Source organism: Solanum stenotomum, chromosome 5, assembly GCF_019186545.1.
Source record: "Solanum stenotomum isolate F172 chromosome 5, ASM1918654v1, whole genome shotgun sequence".
In the NCBI taxonomy this organism is placed as follows: Eukaryota; Viridiplantae; Streptophyta; class Magnoliopsida; order Solanales; family Solanaceae; genus Solanum; species Solanum stenotomum.
Genome location: NC_064286.1, coordinates 14429142 through 14449961, shown reverse-complemented (window position 1 = coordinate 14449961; position 20820 = coordinate 14429142). Strand labels below are relative to the sequence as shown.

General features: G+C 36.7%; 1 pseudogene; it reads left to right on the top strand.

Annotated features, from left to right (window-relative positions):
* Window positions 1-9589: 9589 nt before the first annotated feature.
* LOC125865715 (uncharacterized) lies at window positions 9590-11335 on the top strand (annotated as a pseudogene).
* Window positions 11336-20820: the final 9485 nt, after the last annotated feature.

Below are 20820 nucleotides of genomic sequence, written 5' to 3'. Positions count from 1 at the left end.
ACACAATCAAATAAAAGACTTGATTCTTTTCCAAATACACATATTGCTTATGGAATAATGTTAACAGTTTCTCTAACCGTTGCCTCAGTCGAAAGAAGTTTTTCGAAACTAAAATTGATTAAATCTTATTTAAGATCAACGATGTCTCAAGAGAGATCGAATGAATTAGCTATATTATCAATTGAAAAGCAATTATTAAAACAAATCGATTATAAAACAGTAACTAATGATTTCGCATCTAAAAAAGATAGAAAAATAGATTTTAAATAAAAGTATATATGATGAAAAAATAAAATATTAGGGCCCCTCCCTCAAATTTCGTTTCAGACCCCCAATCTTATTGAGTTGGCCATGTTGTTCACGTAAGACCACTTCGAGATTCTTTGAAATCTGAGTGTTCTGTTAAGAGAACAGAATGTTGTAGGCTCGCATAGGGTATTCGGGTCATTTGCTCTCATTTTGGTTGTTGGTTGAGCTGTCGGAAAGATAATCCCTAGTAGCATGCTATTTACTATAAAAATGGTCATGATGTATTGTCTTCTGCCATGATTTGTTCTTACTTACAAAGTGTTAAGTTACTCAGTCTTAATGTTTGGTTTTGGTTAAATTAATTTGTGTAGCATTTGATCTAATTAAAGGTATTCTCTTACAGCTTTAATGAGTTCAATTGTTAGCAATCAACTAGGCTAGTTTGTGGCAACATCCTCTTCATGTAGGTGTGATTATGATCTTGAATTCAACTCTGTGAATGGTCCTTGTTTATGCTGATTATGACCTTTATATTACTGTCTCTATTCTATTTGCAATTCATTCTGAAACATGCCTTTACTTGAGTGTATTTTGGTTTATTCTCCTATCCGTTTGATTTCTCGGGCAAAGGGAAACATTTGGGTATTTAGAACTTAGACTTGCATATGTGCTTTGTTTACTGTGTTAATCTGGATGCTAAGTTTGTTTTACGTTATTAGAATTATACTTTGATAGTTTCTGTAGTTAGTTTGAATATAGTTGTTGGCTGTGCAATTACCACTTTTCAAGCATAATCGATTAATAACTTATCCTCTTTTAAAATAAGATCCTAAGATTTGATAATGTCTTCCCTCCTCTGTCTCATTTTTATATCATTTTCTTTAGAAATCAGCAGTAACAAATATCTGAGTTGTCAAATGAGATTCACTGAACTTCGTACACGTATGCATAGTTATGATGAGTTGTAGAGAGTAAAATGTGGGACTTTTGATGTTAAAACTGATATAAGGACCGATTCAGTGTTCACATGATTTTACTTTGATCTTTGCTCCAGTGAAAAGGACAGAATATGAATTAATGCTTCTGATTGTCTAATTTGTTCTCAGCCTTTTGTTGTGATTTAATTTTGAGTTTAAGTGGATGATATAGCATTTAATTATCAGCACCTTTTGATGTTCTACAATTCATTGCTCCTGCTCTATTATTTTTCCCTCCTTAGGCAGTAAGAGAAATGCTAAATAATTTAGTAGTTGCAAAACTTGTTCTTGTGGTCGTTTGAACTTAGTGTGTTTATTCATGAAGTTGCTTCTTGTAATTTCCTTTCAACAACGGTTGCAAACGATTTCGAGTTATATAAATTATCATTCTATTCTTGCATGAATTCCCTCGGATTGAGTCCATTGGACTCCCTTTTATTCCTCTCCTTGCATCTCGAGTTGTGTTTGAGACTCAACCCCTTTACCGAGTCGGCCTTAATCTTGTTCGGGTGAAACGAAAATTGATTTGTATACAAAGAAAGCTAAATTAACTGGAAATGGAGAGGATATATAGGATGTATACATCTGATATACGGGAAAAACAGGCAGTATACAACAATATACAGTGAATGTATACACCAGTATACAAGTACGCAATTGGGCAAAAACCCCAAAAGTGCAGCAACCAAGGCCCAAGTTTCGGCCCAGGCGGACCGCAACCAAACTTGGGCCCAAAATATCTCTTCCCCTCTTATTTATTTGATGGACAAATTACTTAACTACACTCCTCTACTTACCTTAATATCCATTTATCCCTACTTATTTCAAAAATTTCAAAAATCCCTTATTTATCTAGGTATCCCGCATGTATCCCGTGCACAACACTATGTATCCCGCTATGTGGAATGTATCAAACGCTATGTATCCCGCATGTATCTCGTGCACAACGCTATGTATCCCGCTATGTGGAATGTATCAAACGCTATGTATCTCGTGCACAACGCTATGTATCCCGCATGTATCCTGTGCACAACGTTATGTATCCCGCTATGTGGAATGTATCAAACCTAATGTATCCCGTGCACAACGCTATGTATCCCGCAAACATCATTTTTAAGGAATTTTTGATAAATAGAAAACTAGAAGGGATAGGATGTTATTTAGTATTTATAATATGTGGTTCCTATAATTTATACTTATTTGATTATGTATTCTTGTTTAACTCTAACTTTATTTGTTTGGTTTAAATTTAATTAAATCTCTTAACAAGGAACCTTTTGAGTTAATTGAATCTTCTTTCTTAAGTGATTTTACTATACTTATCTTACTTAGTCATTTTTTGATAAAAACTTTTCTTTCTTCCCAAATTATTTTAAGTTGATCTCTTTTCAAATAGTTCTAAGTGTCTTTATTTACTTTTAAGTGCTTTTCCCCTAATGCTAGTCAAAACTTTTTAAGTCGTAGGATAATCGCGTGTTAGCGCACACTTCAAATGTCTTAAAAATCTTCTTGATGTGTAAATGAGAACCCCGTACCCTTTTCTCTATTTTTTTACCCTTAATTCTGTTAAAGTCTTTAAAATAAAATTTTCTTAATTTCGTTTGAAAAATTAAGTGGCGACTCCTTTTTATAATTGATTTTTCTCTTAAAGTTGAATCAATTTTTGAAAACCAATTATTTGTTTAACATCAAAACAATATGTAAATGGGTAAAATATGTCATGCAATATACTCCTTATTGCACTTGATGTTCCTTCTCTTTTTCTATTTGAACAATACTCAACATGTAAAAAAAAAAATAGACTTCCCTGAGATTTAGGCTTCTTTTTATTATTATTCACAAGTCCATATAGAAAAGGAGAAATTAAACACTTCTATAAAAGAAGCCACTATTCTATGTTTTTGTCATAAACTTTTTAAAGAGTATTTGTTTTAATTTGTGGTGCTGCAGAAGTAAAAGGTGTTATCAGTACTTTTCTCTACCTATTTTTTCCATTGTTTACTCTTTGGACTTTTTCCTCTGCTTCTCGTGACTTTTCTTATATCTCTTGCAATAAGATTTCTTTTTTGAGGCCTAAAAATAATAGAAATTGTGAGGGTCCATTGTTTGAAGCCAATCATGAAACTAGTCCCAACTCTCATAATTTCCAAAATAGATTTCAGTAAAGTGTGCCTTAGTTTTTTTACTTCGATACAAGTATAGTGTAAAACCAACTCTAACGTTGTTTGTGCACGGTGTGTGTCAAGGCCAAAAGTGAGGTTCCTTTTTCTTCTCAAATGATCGGTCTTGCTTCTGTCTAATACTCAAATCTTTTCAGTTTTGGATTTTATTTTAGGCCTTTTTCTTATGGTTTCTCCTATTTGATGTCATTTTGTTTGCTGCTTGTATATATCTAACTCTAGTTGCCATCTTAGTTGCACAGACTATTCACTTTTGATGCCGCACTCGTATTGGATTCTCCAAAAATATTCTATTTTTGCCAATCCGACACACACGTTGACATTTTTGAAGATTCCGAGCAACATAGGTTGCCATATGTTTCACAAATTTGCACATGTTGCCCTAGTTTTCGCTATTTAGGGTTATGGACTTTTGGTCTCTTTCTTAGGCTAGTGATTCTGCTAATAGTTACAAAGAAGACAGGGTCATGAAAATCCAAAGATGAAAAGGCACTATTATTTCACTCCTAATTTTGCACCTTGAATCCTAGCTTTTGTTTGAGATATGTTGACCCTTAGCAAATAGTTTGACTTTTTAAATTCTCAATTATGAGTAGAAAAGGATGTCTTAGAAGGATTTTTAATTTTGTGAACGAAGAAGGTTCATCTTTTGATTATGAAATAGTGGAATTATTTGATCGACTGCTCATTGTTGTCACCCCACTTCTTGATTAGTTTTATTGTGAAGCAGATTGTTATGAATTTAACTCGAAATTCAATAGAAAAGTAACTAAACTAGAACACAGTCAATGTTTGTGGAACAATTTTCGATTATCTGAAATTGAAACTAACAATCTAACAATACACTGAGCTAAATTTCAGAACTGAAACAGAACTAAATAAATATAGCCTAGATGAAGTTCCTTGATCTCAATCTGAAATGAAAGAAGAAGAAGACAGGATTAGAACGGAGTTGAAAAGAAGAGACAAGAGGCAAGGAAGAAGTTGAGAATTGTAGGATACCAGTTTCTTTTCACATCTCCACTCTTTCCCTCAATGTGTATATGATAACCTCTCGACTAATCTCAGACGTTGAACTTCATTTAGCTACTTTTAATCCAGGCCCTTTATTATTTGCAATTCACTCCTTCTGCATCTCTTATATTAACTAATACTCCTTCCACTACTAACTGCTATTGGAAAGTTAGTTGAAGTTGTTACACCTTGCCCCATGGAAAACATACTTGACCTCAAGGATGGGTGTCGAAGTCCGGAAACTTGGCTTTCAAATCTGCATAGTCCTCCCAAGTTGCTTCTTCAGGTGGAAGATTCAACCATTGAACCAAGACCTTTACCCCTGCCACACTACCTGTACGAACCATCTGCCTTTGCAATATTTGGAGAGGCTTAACAAGAAACTGGCCATCTTCACCGGTAGTAGGCAAAGTGGTCTGCACTACCACTCTGTTGCCAATTTTCTTCTTGAGAAGTGATACGTGAAAAACAAGATGGACCTTGGACTCGATCGGAAGAGCCAGTTTGTAGGCCACCTGTCCTACCCTCTCAACAACAGCAAAAGGACCATAATATTTGGAACTAAGCTTGAGGGTCCTTCGCAATGCTAATGAAGTCTGCCTGTAGGGTTGGAGTTTGAGGAACACTAAATCACCCACCTGGAACTCTCTTTCTGTTCTTCTCTGATCTGCATACATTTTCATTCTCTCTTGAGCCTTCAACAAATTGTCCAGGAGGAGTTGTTGAAGTTGCTGCCTCTTCATGATTACATCTTCCACGGCAGGGACTGTGGTGTCTAGCATAGGGCCAATAGCCAAATGAGGAGGTGTATAGCCATACAATGCTTCAAATGGAGTGCATTGAATACTAGTGTGAAAGTTTGTGTTGTACCACCATTCGGAAAGAGGCAACCACTGCCTCCACTGAGTTGGTCTATGAGAGGTCATGCATCTGAGGTAGTTTTCGATGCACTTATTAACTCTCTCAGTCTGGCCATCACTTTGAGGGTGATATGCAGTGCTGCAGTGCAACTGAGTTCCCAGCAATCTAAATAAATTCTGCCAGAAATTGCTCAAAAATATACTGTCCCTTTCGGACACAATGGACTCAGGCAACCCATGGAGCGTATGTACATGCTTAAAGAATTTGGTTGCTACTGTGTTGGCTGTATAAGGGTGGGTTAAGGCCATAGAGTGAGCAAACTTGGTTCTCCTGTCCACCACCACTAGAATAACTTCTTTGTCTCTCGACTTAGGCAATCCTTCTATAAAATCCATGCTTACATGCCTCCATGCTTGATCAGGAATGGGAAGAGGTTGTAATAACCCTGGATAAGGCACATTCTCATCTTTACTTCGTTGACACACATCACAGGCCTCCACATGTTGTATTACCATTTGCCTTATTCCAGGCCAGTAAAACACTTGTGCTAACCTTTTAAAGGTACCCAACTGTCCAGAATGACCACCAACAGGTGAATCATGAAAGGTGGTGATCAGTTGTTGCCTTAACCCACCAGTGCTGCCCACATAAACCTTGCCCTTTCTTCTTAGAATACCAAAAGAATAATGGAATAGATGGGGACCCAGGTGAGCCACGGAGAACTCAGATATTAGTGCAGTGACTTCAAGATCATCTTCATAGCTTTTATGAATTTCTTGCACCCAAGTAGGCACCATAGCACTAATAGATGACACACCAGCTAAGGCATTGAGAATGCTACCTTCCTTATCCTCAAACTGCCTAGATAATGCATCTGCCACCTTGTTCTCAGCACCCTTTTTATACTGCACCTCATAGTCTAGACCCAACAGTTTAGTTAGACCCTTTTGTTGCACAACAGTTGTAACTTTTTGCTCCAGAAGGTACTTTAGGCTCTGATGGTCGGTTTTCACCACAAAGTGCTTATACTGAAGATAGTGTCTCCATTTGTCTACAGCATTAAGAAGTGCCATTTGTTCCTTCTCATAGATGGATTTCCCTCTATGTCTAGGAGCCAAAACTTTACTGAAGTAAGCTATGGGTCTATTGCCTTGCAAAAGAACAGCACCGATCCCAGCTAAGCTTGCATCAGTCTCCACAATAAACTCTTTAGTATAATCAGGTAAAGCTAAGACAGGAGCATTGGACATGGCATGTTTCAAAGCTATAAAGGCTTGATCAGCCTCTTCATTCCACCTAAAAGCATCCTTTTTCAATAAATCAATTGGTGGCCTGCAAATGATGCCATAGTTGCGGACATACTTCCTATAATAGCCTGTGAGCCCCAAAAAACCTCTAAGTGCTCGCAAGGTGGTAGGGGTAGGCCACTCACTCATAGACCGGACCTTGCTTGGATCGGTAGACACCCCTTCAGAAGTAATGATATGGCATAGATACTCCACTTGTGATTGACCAAATGAGCATTTAGATCTCTTAGCATACAACGATTGTTTCCTCAGCACTTCAAACACAGCTTTTAGGTGAACTACATGGTCTGCACGGGACCTACTATACACTAGTATGTCATCAAAAAACACCAAGACAAACTTCCTGAGTAGGGGTCGAAATACCTGATTCATTAGTGCCTGGAAGGTTGCAGGAGCATTGGTGAGCCCAAAGGGCATTACCTTGAACTCATAATGACCTACATGGGTCCTAAATGCAGTTTTGAACACATCTTCAGGCTTCATCCTGATCTGATGGTATCCAGCTCGCAAATCCACCTTTGAAAAAATCACAGACCCTTGTAATTCATCCAATAAGTCATCCACTATTGGTATAGGGTACTTATCTTTAATGGTTATTTCATTTAGACCCCTATAATCCACACAAAACCTCCAAGTTCCATCTTTCTTCTTAACCAACAAGGCTGGTGAAGAAAAAGGTGATTGGCTGTGTTGGATGATATCATTACTGAGCATTTCTTCTACTTGTTTCTCCAGTTCTTCCTTTTGATAGTAGTTATATCTGTAAGGTCTGAGAGATACTGGTGAGGTGCCTGGTTTCAAGGGAATAGTATGATCAAGGGATCTTGCAGGTGGCAAAGATTTTCGGTTCAACAAACACATCAGTGTAGTGAGAGAGTACCCCTTAAATTAAACTATTCACCTCTTCTATAACTTCAGTACCAGTAGCTTGGATAAGGAACAAATGAGCCATAATGGTTTGACTCTTTGAAAATAGTTTACTCATAGTACTACCAGTGATCATGCTAATCTGACCCTTGTCCGGAATTGCCCTTAAAACCACCTTGTTACTTTTTCTCCCAATGGTCACACATTGTTTCTCATGGTCAAATTTAGTAGGGTTATACTTCTTCCTCCAGTCATTACCTAATATAATGTCACAACCCCCTAACTTGAGGATTCGCAAGTCTTCCACAAATGTTTTGCTCCCCATTTTCCAAGTGAATTGAGGGCACCTGGAATTGCAATATACATAATTGCCATCAGCAACAGTTACTCTGATTGGTTGCACGTAACAAGACTGATAACCAGTTTCCACCACAGTTAACTCATTTATGAAGTTGTGGGTACTGCTGGAGTCGACTAGAATGGAGAGGGCCCTCTTCTTTACCCAACTTGCAACCCGAATGGTATTGACCCCATTACAATTTCCCGACAGAGCACTAAGACACAGAGCCTCAGGTATGTCAATATTAAGATCGGCCGTCACCTCAACGTCCACCTCCTGCGGATCATCCAAGTGCAGAGGTAATTCTTCAGAATCACCAGAAATACATTGTAATTGCTTTATTCTACATGTATGACCTGGGCTGTACCTTTCACCACACCTAAAACAGAGGTGATTAGTCTTTCGATGTTCATACACTTCAGAGCTGAGTCTGAGAGGTGCAGGTTTCTGAGTAGCAGGTGCTGATCCGGCTCCTGATCTAGGCAACATAGGGTTATTTGCATTAAGGACATTTCCCACTGTTTTGGGAGGCGCTCTATTCTTCTTCAATACAGCCTCGATGGTTTTTTCTTGCATCCTAGCCTGCTGAATAGCAAAACTAAGGCTAGTAGGCTTGAACATTTTGACAACAAACTTAATCTCCTCTTTAAGGCCACCAATGAAGCTAGACAAAAAGTGTGATTCATTTAGTGCTGGGTTTCGCATGATCATTTGAGCCTTTAGATCTTCAAATTTTCGTAAAAACTCCTCAACGCCCCCAGTTTGGCTGAGCTTGTTAAACTCTTCTACCACATCTTCCATCAGAACATCTCCAAACCTATCACAAATTTCCTCCCTTAATTCGTCCCAAGTGACTGGACCTCTAGTCAATACCAAGGAATTATACCAGATCTCTGCATCCCCATTCAAGTAAAGGGTTGCACCCTCGACCTTCTGGGCATCATCAATTCTATAGAGATTGAAGTAACGCTTACACTTACGAACCCATACCTTAGGATTTGAGCCTTCGAAGCTAGGAAGCTCCCATTTAGGGGTAGGAACATGCGTCTGATTGAGTCGAGCCGGTCGAGCATCCTGAACAGGAAGAGGAAGGATCCCATCACCTCTCGCCTGACCACGCTCCATGACATTAATACGCTCGAGTAGGATCTCTAAGGTACCCCGGATTCCATGCTGAGTGGTCGTCAAAGTTTGTTGTCCATTCCGGAGTTCGAGCAACAGTTCATCATGTTGGGCTAACTTCTCGTCCATATTCGCATTCGAGTGCCTTCAGCCATAAGTGACTAACAACAGTTGTGGAAGCAGTGGCTCTGATACCAATTGTTATGAATTTAACTCGAAATTCAATAGAAAAGTAACTAAACTAAACACAGTCAATGTTTGTGGAACAATTTTCGATTATCTGAAATTGAAACTAACAATCTAACAGTACACTGAGCTAAATTACAGAACTAAATAAATATAGCCTAGATGAAGTTCCTTGATCTCAATCTGAAATGAAAGAAGAAGAAGACAGGATTAGAATGGAGTTGAAAAGAAGAGACAAGAGGCAAGGAAGAAGTTGAGAATTGTAGGATACCAGTTTCTTTTCACGTCTCCACTCTTTCCCTCAACGTGTATATGATAACCTCTCGACTAATCTCAGACGTTGAACTTCATTTAGCTACTTTTAATCCAGGCCCTTTATTATTTGCAATTCACTCCTTCCGCATCTCCTATATTAACTAGTACTCCTTCCACTACTAACTGCTATTGGAAAGTTAGCTGAAGTTGTTACAGTGACCTACTGACTCCATGACAACTATCCAGACTATAATGAATCAGCCTAATAAAGCTAATTAATAACCGAGCAGCCTCCTCTGCTTCCAGCGTTCAAAACCCAGCTTCCTCATTCACAAGATTGGGCAGGAAATCATCGTTTATGAGATATGGACTTCCTATGATCTCACTAACGGTGCTTGGATCAATTGGTCTTAGCCAACTTCTGCAAGGCAGGTTAGTTATACTTAATGTCAAATTACTCAATTGATGTTTGCTTAACACTTACAAAGTGACTGCATTTTCAGCCATTTTGTTGGAACAGTTCCGAAAATCCTACTGCTAATAATTGTTCACCTTTCCCTAGGCTTATCAATTTATGTAATTGTCCTTATTTACACTTAGTCCTTATATGACTATCTGATGTTGTGAGCTCGGAACTCGATCTTAGTTTGGTTCTGATTTACTTGTTGTTGTGTATATTAGTTAAATTGTTCTTTGATGTTCCTTTTGATGCATTTTTCTGGCTTTTCGAATCTTTCATGATTGTTGCTTCCTCCGTAGTAACTAATACATAGTAGTAGTTTTTATATTTTGATTAGTTAACAGTAAATTTTTAAACATCTGAGTTCATATGTAGAGGAAGTCAGCAAGGAACGACCTTTACATGTTAATCGATAATGGGTCTTGGATACCTCAAGCTCCTATGTAGCAGTCAAGTCCTTGTAAGAGTTGTCAAGGACACTGTTTTTTGTTGTTTAACATTGTTACTTTTTTCGGTAAGAAAAAATGATAAATTCGAAATGAAGTGTATTCAAGGCAATTCAAGGCTCTAAAGATATTGATAGCTCAAGAAAAGTAACAATAATTCAGGAGGAGATTTTCATTTACCTTGTTGATACCTACATGCCATTTTTATCTTCTTGTTTATAATCATTGTGCTTTTGACTTCTCGCACTCTAATGTTATTGACTCATTATCTTTTTGGATCATTATGGGGAAAATGATACTTATATGTGTATTGGTAATGCAATAATAACTTACTATATATAGTTAGTCTACTAACTATTGGCATCCTGCTAGAGTGAATTTCGGTACCTGAAGTGAAAACCATAAATTTTATGAGCTATTTCAGTCGGCCTGAGTCTACGTCTCAATATGAGGGCTAGGCATTAAAATATGTTGTCCCCCNCCCCCCCCCCCCCCTTCTTCCACTGGGTGTATTTATGTGGTTCATGCCCACTCCTAAGCAGTGTAGCTTCTAGATAGTGAAAATTTTGACATTTTGGTGATCTTTTTGTTTTTCTTGTGATAGTTTTCTCCTGCCATAAGTAGTGTGGGGTTTTCAGACATTGTCCTATATTTTTTCCCCTTGGCTTAAGACTGAGTGGTGCAAATTTTTGTAGTTCAGCAAGGATATAGCTAAAGTAAAGGATGATCAAGAGTGGGAAATCATCGAAACAAGAAAAGCACTTTCCCGGTTTGGACCTATCAATGCATATAACCCCCAAAAAATGAACTTGGAGGAAGAAGTAAAGGTACAACTAGTGTCATTATTTGTGTGTATGCATGTGTTGACATTCCTTTCTAAAGCTTACTTTGAATTCCTTTGCAGGCTTTGCAAGAGAAGGTTGATATTAATGATTATGAATATAAGAAAATCCCAAAGCCCAAGGAAAGCGAATAAAATAATGTTACTGGGACTCTCTTGTGCAATAATTTTGCAGCTCGTTGGCTTCTCTTTTGGTGAGTCATTTCACTGATTTATCTACCAGGCAGCTCTTCCATACGTGCTACCGTTGGAAATATTTTCTACTGAGTTGTGTATGCTTTTAGTTGTATATGCAGGCTAAGTATGTAACTCTTAGTCAAGTTTTAAGTTAATGCATCTCATGTTTGAAACAATGTGGGCCATCGTAATTCCTATATTAACAGTTGATTTTCTTGCAGTTGTTAAGGCTACGATTTCCTTAGATCTCCTTAATTAACTTCTATATAAGAGACTGTTACATGTTCCTTCTGACTTGTTTTCTCTTGAAGTTTGCCCACTATACTACTAATTCCTTTTTAGTTTGGATTAACATATAATACTTGTCAAAAAAGGCTTTATTTTCTATTTTAATTTTCTTACTTCTTAGTCATTTTTAGTACGTGTAACATTCATTATATGCCCTTATATTATAAAAGAAATGAAAGTGAACAAAAAACTAAAGCAGGTTATCTAATACGCTTCGATTCATTTCTCATTATGAACTTATATTGCAGTTTAGGCAGAACCATGCATTCAACTTCCAATTCTATTATGGTCATCGACTCATCAGATTGACTAAGCTCCTAAAATTAGATTGCATTTTACATGCGTTATGTATAGTTTTATTATTTTTTAAAAACAACTCGATCCACAGCCTTTGACGTACATGAATAGCACTATGGTTTCATTTACTTTTATTTTTTTTACACACTGGTTTGATTCTTTTGCAAAAAATATAGAGAAAATAGTCAAAAGCCCCTTCGATCTATATTCAAATTTCCAAGGACACACTTTAACTTCACGAGAGTCCTATCACCCCCTATAGTGTTTAAAACTGAAATTTTTACCTCACTGAATGCTTAGCTGGCAAAATGAGTGTATTTCACTCTCTAGAGTGAGCACAAAAAACAAATATTAAAACTTTATTTTTAATATCTCTTTTTACAAATATATGTTCTTTTTTCTTATTTATTATCTTTCTTCTCCATAGCAAGAAAGACCGAATTCCTCCACCATTCACCATCTCTAAGCCGTCATTTCCATCACATCTTCATCAGATTCATTATTGTTGATTTCACACAAGCTTTTAAACTCTCATATAAAAAACTTCTAAAAATCAATCAAATCAATTAAAGATAAAATGACATGTATTTATATCACCCAAAAGAGGGATTTGGATCAAATTTGAAAAATAAAATCAAATTGGGTGTACATTAAATCCAATTGAACTCCCAAATTAGAATGTTTTTCTAATTTATTTATAGGACCTTTAGTTTATTTTTCAGTTTACCCTCTCTCTGTTGCTCGACTGGCCAGTGAAATGCTACCACAGCCACTACTATCCCCGCTCTGGCGAAATCCAAACCACCAGCAAAATCCTTTCTCTCCCCCCTGCACTGCTCCGAGACCAGCGAACTCCGCTGAACCAAGAAAAACCTCGACAAAGCATCGATATGCACAAATCTTGTTAGTTTGTTTTTCACGTTCTCCGACGAACAAAAGCTCGAATATCACTTAACAAGCTCTGCTATCATTGTTCATCTTTTTTCTTCACAATCCAAATTCAATGGATTTTGGTGTTTAAAGTTATGGTAAAGTTATTTTAGGAATTTGAAGAAAATGGAAGAAGAAGTTACTTTAGGATTTGAAGAAATTGGGAGAGTATAGGAGAAAGGGGAAAGGAATTATAAAAAAATTGAAAAAAGATATTAAATTAATCAAATTTCCACGTGTCAAGCGCGTGAAATTCACAGATCAACATAGATGTGGTTGTGGCCTTTTAAGGGTGTAATTATTTCTGTTTTAAATAGTTCAGGGGTGATAGGACTGCCGTAAAGTTAAAGTGTGTAGTTGGAAATCCGGATATAGATTAGGGAAGCTTTTGACCATTTTCTCAAAAATATACATTATTCTTGTTCTGGACCTGTAAATATAGTAAGATATGTCCTCTGTTTTCTTCACATTGACAATCAGCATTTGCATGTTTAATAATCTTCTAAATGCTAATACACAACATTCTGCGTATTACCTTTAGATGGTTATTGGCAACAAGTAATCAAAATTGTTGAACTTCACACTGAAACATACATATAGACTATAGTATAAAATGGGTCATAAGTTCCAAAGAAAGGCAGCTGTAGCTCTTTACAACATTTATAGATAGCAAACAAAAACATTGTTCCCTTCTTTACCACTGTCTACCTTATGCAACTTGATTTTCCCACCTCGGTAAAATTTATCACTATGGGATCGTTTGGTAGGCCGCATTAAAAGAAATAGTCCATATATTATGTATGGTATTATTTAGTACTATGTTTGGTAGAAATTTGAGCCTATGTATAACTAATCTAATCCATGGATTAGTTATACATCTTACATGGTATTATAGGATGTATTACTAATACCTTCCATTTGAAGGTATTAGTAATACATATGATATAATACCATGGGATAAGTCTATGTAAAGACAAAAATATCCCTCAAATCATTTTAATTATTTTGTTTATTTTCTTGATTTTATGTTTTATATTTGTATTAGTAAATTTATTTAAATAAATTTGCTTACAAATTCTTTAGAGAGTTGTTTGTTACTAAATAAATCCAATACAAATTTGAAATGTGAGTTATTTAACATTTACTAATTAAAAAGGCAAATATATCACTACATGACGTTTGTGATCTTAATTGAATGGATTTTATATATATATATATATATATATATATATGTATGTGTGTGTGTTTGATTTTCTAAGTATTTGTATTTTGAACAATTTAAGAAATTATATACATATTAAAACTATAAGTTGCATTTTTATGTGTAAATGTAGTTGGTTTATTCAATTTTACCATTGTTGACCGCCTTTTCAATTTTAAAAGTAGATGGTTTATCTTTTTTAAATTGAAAATTGACATTTTGTGAGTGATCAATTTATTAAGATGACAATTATTTATCCTCAAATAATTCAAGTGAAAAAATAGGAAACATGACAACAAATTGTTCTTCTCATAGCTAGTTAGAAGGCCATAAAAAATAATATTGTCCGAAAATTAACTACCTTGACCCAACTACATAATAATTCAAAGGTATAATTGGAAAGAAATTTTTTAAAGAGTTTTAATCCAAACACAAGATGAAGTTTGAAACAATTAACCAAATACTTGATAAAAGTAAACCCTACATTACTAATCCCTGCATTACTAATCCATGCGCATATTAATTTTTATACCAAACAACGTGAATTAATGCTTCTAGTACATATTCAGCAATAATGAAGAGGATCTTAGAAAGAGTTTAGGATCGAGAAAATGATCAAAATGGTCCTTAATGTATGGGCTTTGATTCCATTTGGTCCTTAATGTATGGACTTGATGGAAATGGTCCTTTATGTATCATAAATTGTGATCAATTTGGTCCTTAACCCTAAAATTTTAATGGCAGTGATTATTTAAAAAAATTTTAACTAAAATCGCTACACGTGGAGCGATTTCCCATTATTTTTTAAGCAGTCCTCGCCTCGGGAATTTTTAATAAAAAAAATTTAAACTTTTTTAAGAAAATGGCTGCTATAGCAGCTATTTCTATTTTTTAAACGTTGTTGGGGCAGCGTTGTTAAAAAAAAAAATTCACAGCAGCGATTTTAAAGAAAAAAGAATTTTTTTTTTGGACCGGCAGCGATTTTTATGTTTTTTAAAGGAGTAACAACGTCAATTTTGTCAGAAGAAAATCGCTCCGTTAGGAGCGATTTTGCCCTTTTGGTTTTAAAAAAATTGATGTGCCATTTTGAAATTTTTGAAAACAGGGAAAGGAAAGTCTTGAACGAGCGCATCTTTTACATATTCCGTGTATTTTGACGGCAAAATAAAATAAAATATTAATTTTAGGGTTAAAGACCAAATTAATCACAATTTATGATACATAAAGGACCATTTCCATCAAGTCCATACATTAAGGACCAAATGGAATCAAAGCCATACATCAAGGACCATTTTGATCATTTTCTCGTTTAGGATCTATCCATTTACATCTTCATAAATCGAACTTGAAGTTCTTCTACGTTAAACATACTCTAATCAATATAAGTGAACATATTTCTTAAATGTAAACAGCTCAAACCAACTACTAGTCTTCGCCAACCACATCTCTGTACCAGTCCTAAATGCTTTCTAACTGATTCTGTTACGCATTAGCAGCACCTACCCAAAGACCCCACAACTCCAGAAAGAAGAATAAAAATGCTCTAACACATCATCAACCACTTCAAGTAATGCAATTAAAGAACAAGATATAGATTGCATTTACTATAATTACTCCAATGCCTTCAAAGCTGACTAGCAAGAAAAGTAGGTCTTATGCATAGGGTACCACAACTCCCCACATGGACCAATGAAATACACGAACCAGCGCAGTTGTCAATGCTAAAACTCCCCAAGTTTACCTGTGTTGACCAGAAATGGCGGAGAAATTCAACCCAAAAATTGGCATCGTCCCTAGGTTCAGATGTATATTTAGCACATTGACAGCAGATGTATGTAATTACGGCCAACCGCCAACCAAATTAAAATATCAATAAACCTAACTTTTCCTAATACTTTTGATTTGGATACTTTGGGGAAAACTTGGTTTGGAACTTTAATTGCTTCAACCTTTTGTTGAGAACTCGGTAATGCAAAGGTGTGACCTAGTAGTCAAATGAAGTGGGAAGAAAACCATGAGGTCTCATGTTCAAATCAGAGACAAAAGCATCACTGGATGATTTCTGCCTAATCTTTGGCGAGAAAATTTATCCAATATTGATGGGAGTCGGTAGGTATCCGATAGAATAGTTGAGGTGTGCACAAGCTTGCCCGGACAATATTCATCCAAAAAAAAGAACCAATAACTCTAAGTACCAAAAAGCTATACTACACAAATATATGCAAAACATATCCTAAAAAGGGTACTTCTTGCAAGTTGTGGAGGCAAAAACACTAGAGCTCTCACACTCTATTTCTTAGTTCCATCAAGTATCAAATATGCTAGCTTCACCTCTTGGTCCATGGAAGATTGCGACTCCAAAGGTCACTCGCCGTCTCATTTTGGGTGTCCATAAACTAGCAGAGGCCAAAGTTAGAAGTGTTGCAACCTTTATGGTGGTGGTTTTGCCTTACTGTTGCTTCTCTAGAACCTGCTTTATTTCTAGCTGTCTACTAGCGTTAGAATCTACTTCAGCATCTTCTGATCTATTCTTGTGGACACAGTTGCAGACAGAAAGCTTCTTGTTGAACAAAGAGCTAGGTTTATCTATTCCATAACCAAACGAGATCAGTCCAAGCCAGTTACCAAATGATTGTCCATCCTTTCCAATCCTAGATGTTCTTCCATTTTATTCCTTACTATCCTATCATTATCAAATTTTATAGGCAGTTCACACAGCCATTAATGTTGTCAAAATAGGAATAAGTATATACAATCCTACTTAGAATAAGAATAGGAATACGAATAGGAATAGGAGTAGGAATAAGAAAAGGAATCCTAGTTGGAAAATGAATCCAATATAGTGTCTATAAATAGGGTCTCTATGTAATAATGTAGATACAACAATAATAACATTTTTCTCCTTTATTTCTCACATGGTATCAAAGCAATGGTGAAAAAATTAAATCAACCGTCACTCTGCAATTTCCGATGACCTAAATTGTTGTCCGAGAGAATAAATTTTTGTCTGTGTTTTTTTTACCAGCAATTTTTTATCCCAGTGGGGTAACCTCTTAATTCAGAAGCTGATCATATAATTTTTTTTCCTGATCCGGACCAGTTTTTTGGCTATCATATCCTTTTCTCCGACAGTCAAATTTTGACACGTGTATGTCTGTTATTATAAAGGATATATATGCTTTAGTTTTTTGACGTAGGGCACCAATGTCTCAAAAGTATGACGAAGGGTATTTATATACCATTTACAATAATTCAGGGGTATATTTGTCATTTTCCCCTCTCGTCATTGATCTTCTCTAGTCTATTATTAGCTTTTTTGTCAGCAATTTATTCAAGAGAATCATATTGCTTATTGTTGCGTTGACATTACCTTTTTATTAATAGAATTTTCTTTTTATGAACTAATTGATGATTTTGATGACGAGAATGAGAGGCTATATATTTTTAACAAGTATAACAAATATATAGTATGTGATCTCATAATATGCAAATTGCACGATCTATTTATCTTGTATGAAATGATGTAAGAAAATGTCACGACTCAAACCATTGTGATTGACACCCACACTAACCCTCCAGTGGGAGAACCACTACTACAACCCAACTAAACATAAAACTATGCATTTAAAGATACGGAAGCAGGTTTAAATGCAGAATTAAAGTAGAGCTCCCACAAACTCTAAAAGTCTAACAAACGATTGCGGTAATAATGCCTAGAACCTGAAAGTCAATGTACTAAAACTCTAACAAGGAACCATAGTCTAAAGAAATGGGTACAACCCAACCTAAACATGAGAATTATGTAAAGAACTAGTCTAAGTCCGAAGAATGGACTAAAAAAAAGGAGAACTCAAGGCAACCCGGAAGAGCTGGCTCACCCTTGAATTTGATGACGATCACTAATCTTCTAAACGAGGTCTGTCAGTAGCTGCTTGAAGATGCCTTGTACTCAACAAAGAAAGAGCAAGTACAGTATCAGTGTATTGATAGGATCATGCGGCTATCCCACTAAGTGCAATATAAGCAAGTCATTACAACATCATAAACATCCATACATCGAACATATACAATATCACTATCATTTCAGGTTCAATGTACAATTCCACATTCTCAACAATAAGTGTATGCATAACAAGTCATTGGTCCTCTCATCGAACCCATAACCAAACAATTAGTGTACAGGATCGTGGCACCTGTTCCAAGTTAGTGTGTCGGATCTTGACACCTGTTCCAATATTTATGTCGGTACATGACATTCGATCCTAGTTAGTGTGTTGGAACGTGACATCTGCTCCATTCAACATACCACAATCACAATCACAGTGTACATTCTCACAATCATACAATTAAGAGGTGATTCATGGCATATAGTTATTCGTTCATACTCATTTATGACTAGTGTGATCAATAATGCAACATTTGCATATATGCATGCAATATAATGAAGTACAAACATATATCACACAACATGAAATCACAACCATCACCTACATCAAACAAAGCTTGAATCCCCTAAGAAACTTGATTCTTCCCTTTCCGAATTCTTTGCGCTTGTTCTTGGTCTACAAACAATCATAATATTGTGAGGATTAATATACAAGACCTAATTACCCAGATTATAATCAATAACATCAACCCTAGGTCAAACCCTTGATCCCCATATCCAGATTAGGGCTTTTTCCACCATAAGTCCCAGATCAAAACCCTCCCCCATAAATAATTACCTAAGAAACTAAGTTCTACGGATCAAAAAATGGATTCGGAGAGTGAAAACCTTACCTTTAGCCTAAAGAATGGTGAAAAACTGTCAAAAAAACACATGGGGTCGTTCCTTAGATCTCAAAGTTGAAACTTGCAGAATAAAACATTTTTGGGGTTTATATCCGACTTAAGTCATGTCTGCCTCGCCACAATGGTCCTCACCCCGCTACAACATCCCTTCCCTGGTGGCACAAATCCCGCCATAGCGGGTTGCACGAAAACAGACAGCTAATTTAAGAGTTCCAAACCCCTATTTCACAACACATCTTTATCCCACGACACTCAAAAAATACCCATTCACGCTAAGATCAATTTCAGGAGTTCTATTCGCCCGAAATTGATTCTGTAAAGTCGTACGGTTTCCTCAACATTTTAGATATCTACCCATATGATCAAATTCCCAATTGGATCTCCTATTTGTTACCAGGTTTCCCTAGACCTCACTGACTCTGATTTCGTCCAAATCTGGACTAGGTTGGGAAATTTCAAGATACTACCAAAAAGTTTTCCAACGCAAAAAAATTTCCCGTTGGATTTTCTATAACGACGGGAACAAGTCATTACAATAGATATTAATTTACCCATCACTCGTCCCCGAGTGACAAACTAGGAAAATCAGGCTAAAGTAAGAGTGGAGTAGTACCTGAATCGTCGAACAACTGGGGATAATTGTATCATATGTCCTTCTCGGTCTCCCAAGTGGCTTCCTCAACCGGACGATGCTTTCATTGAAATTTCACGGACTTAATCTCCTTGGTCCTCAGCTTCCGAACATCACGATCAAGAATAACAATCGATTCTTCCTCTTGCTAAAGGTCTCTGTCTAGCACAACTGAGTCCCATTTTATGATGTAATCCCCGTCACCATGATATTTCCTCAACATTGACACATGAAATAGCGGCTGAACTCCCCATAAGTTATGAGGTCAAGCCAACCTATACGCCACTGGCCCTACACGGTCAAGAACCTCAAATGGTCCAATGTATCGGGGACTAAGCTTGCCCTTATTGCCGAATTTCATCACCCCTTTCATGGGTGATACCTTAAGAAGAACGTCCTCACCAGTCTGAAATGTCATGTCTCTTACCTTATGGTATACATACTTCTTATGTCTACTTTGGGCTGCTAAAATCTTAGCTTGAATACTCCTCACTTTATCTTGAGCATCCTTCACTAAATCAACCCCCGAAGGTTTCACATCTCCAACCTCAAACCGTCCTAGAGGTGATATACATCCCCTCTCATACAGTGCTTCAAATGGTGCCATATTAATGATGGAGTGGTAACTATTGTTATAGGAAAACTCACACAAGGGGAGAAACTTATCCCAATGACCTCCAAAGTCAATAACGCATGCCCTCAACATGTCCTCTAACACTTTGATAGTTCTCTCCGGCTACCCATTCGTCTGCGGATGGAAGGTTGTGCTAAAGGTAAGTTGAGTACCCAACTCCTCATGCAATTTTCCCCAAAACTTGGATGTGAACTGCGTACCATGGTCTGAGATGATAGAAAGGGGCACCCCGTGCAGCCTTACTATCTCTTTTACATATATCTTAGCCAATTGTTGAGCATTACAGTCTGTTTTGACTGGAATAAAATGGGTTGATTTAGTCAATCTGTCAACCACTACCCAAATAGAATCAAACTTTCCCAATGTCTTGGGAAGACCAACCACGAAATTCATAGCTATTGTTTCCACTTTCATTCCGAAATTGGCATTCTTTGGAGCAAACCGGCAGGCCTTTGGTGTTCATATTTTACTTGTTGGCAATTTTGATACTTAGCCACAAACTACGCTATATCCTTCCTCATACCCGACCACCAATAAAGTCGCTTCAAATCTTGGTACATCTTAGTCACACCCGAATTGTAACACCTCGTATCCGAAAATAGACCTCGATGCAGATTTCCAGAAGTTACAAATGCAACCCATGGTTGCCACCCACGGCCTGTGTTGGTGGTCCGTGGTTTGCATCTGCAACCCTCCCCAGACTCAGCCCCAAAAATCTTGCTAAGTGTTGACCCACAGCCAACCCACGGACCGTAAGTCAGGTCAC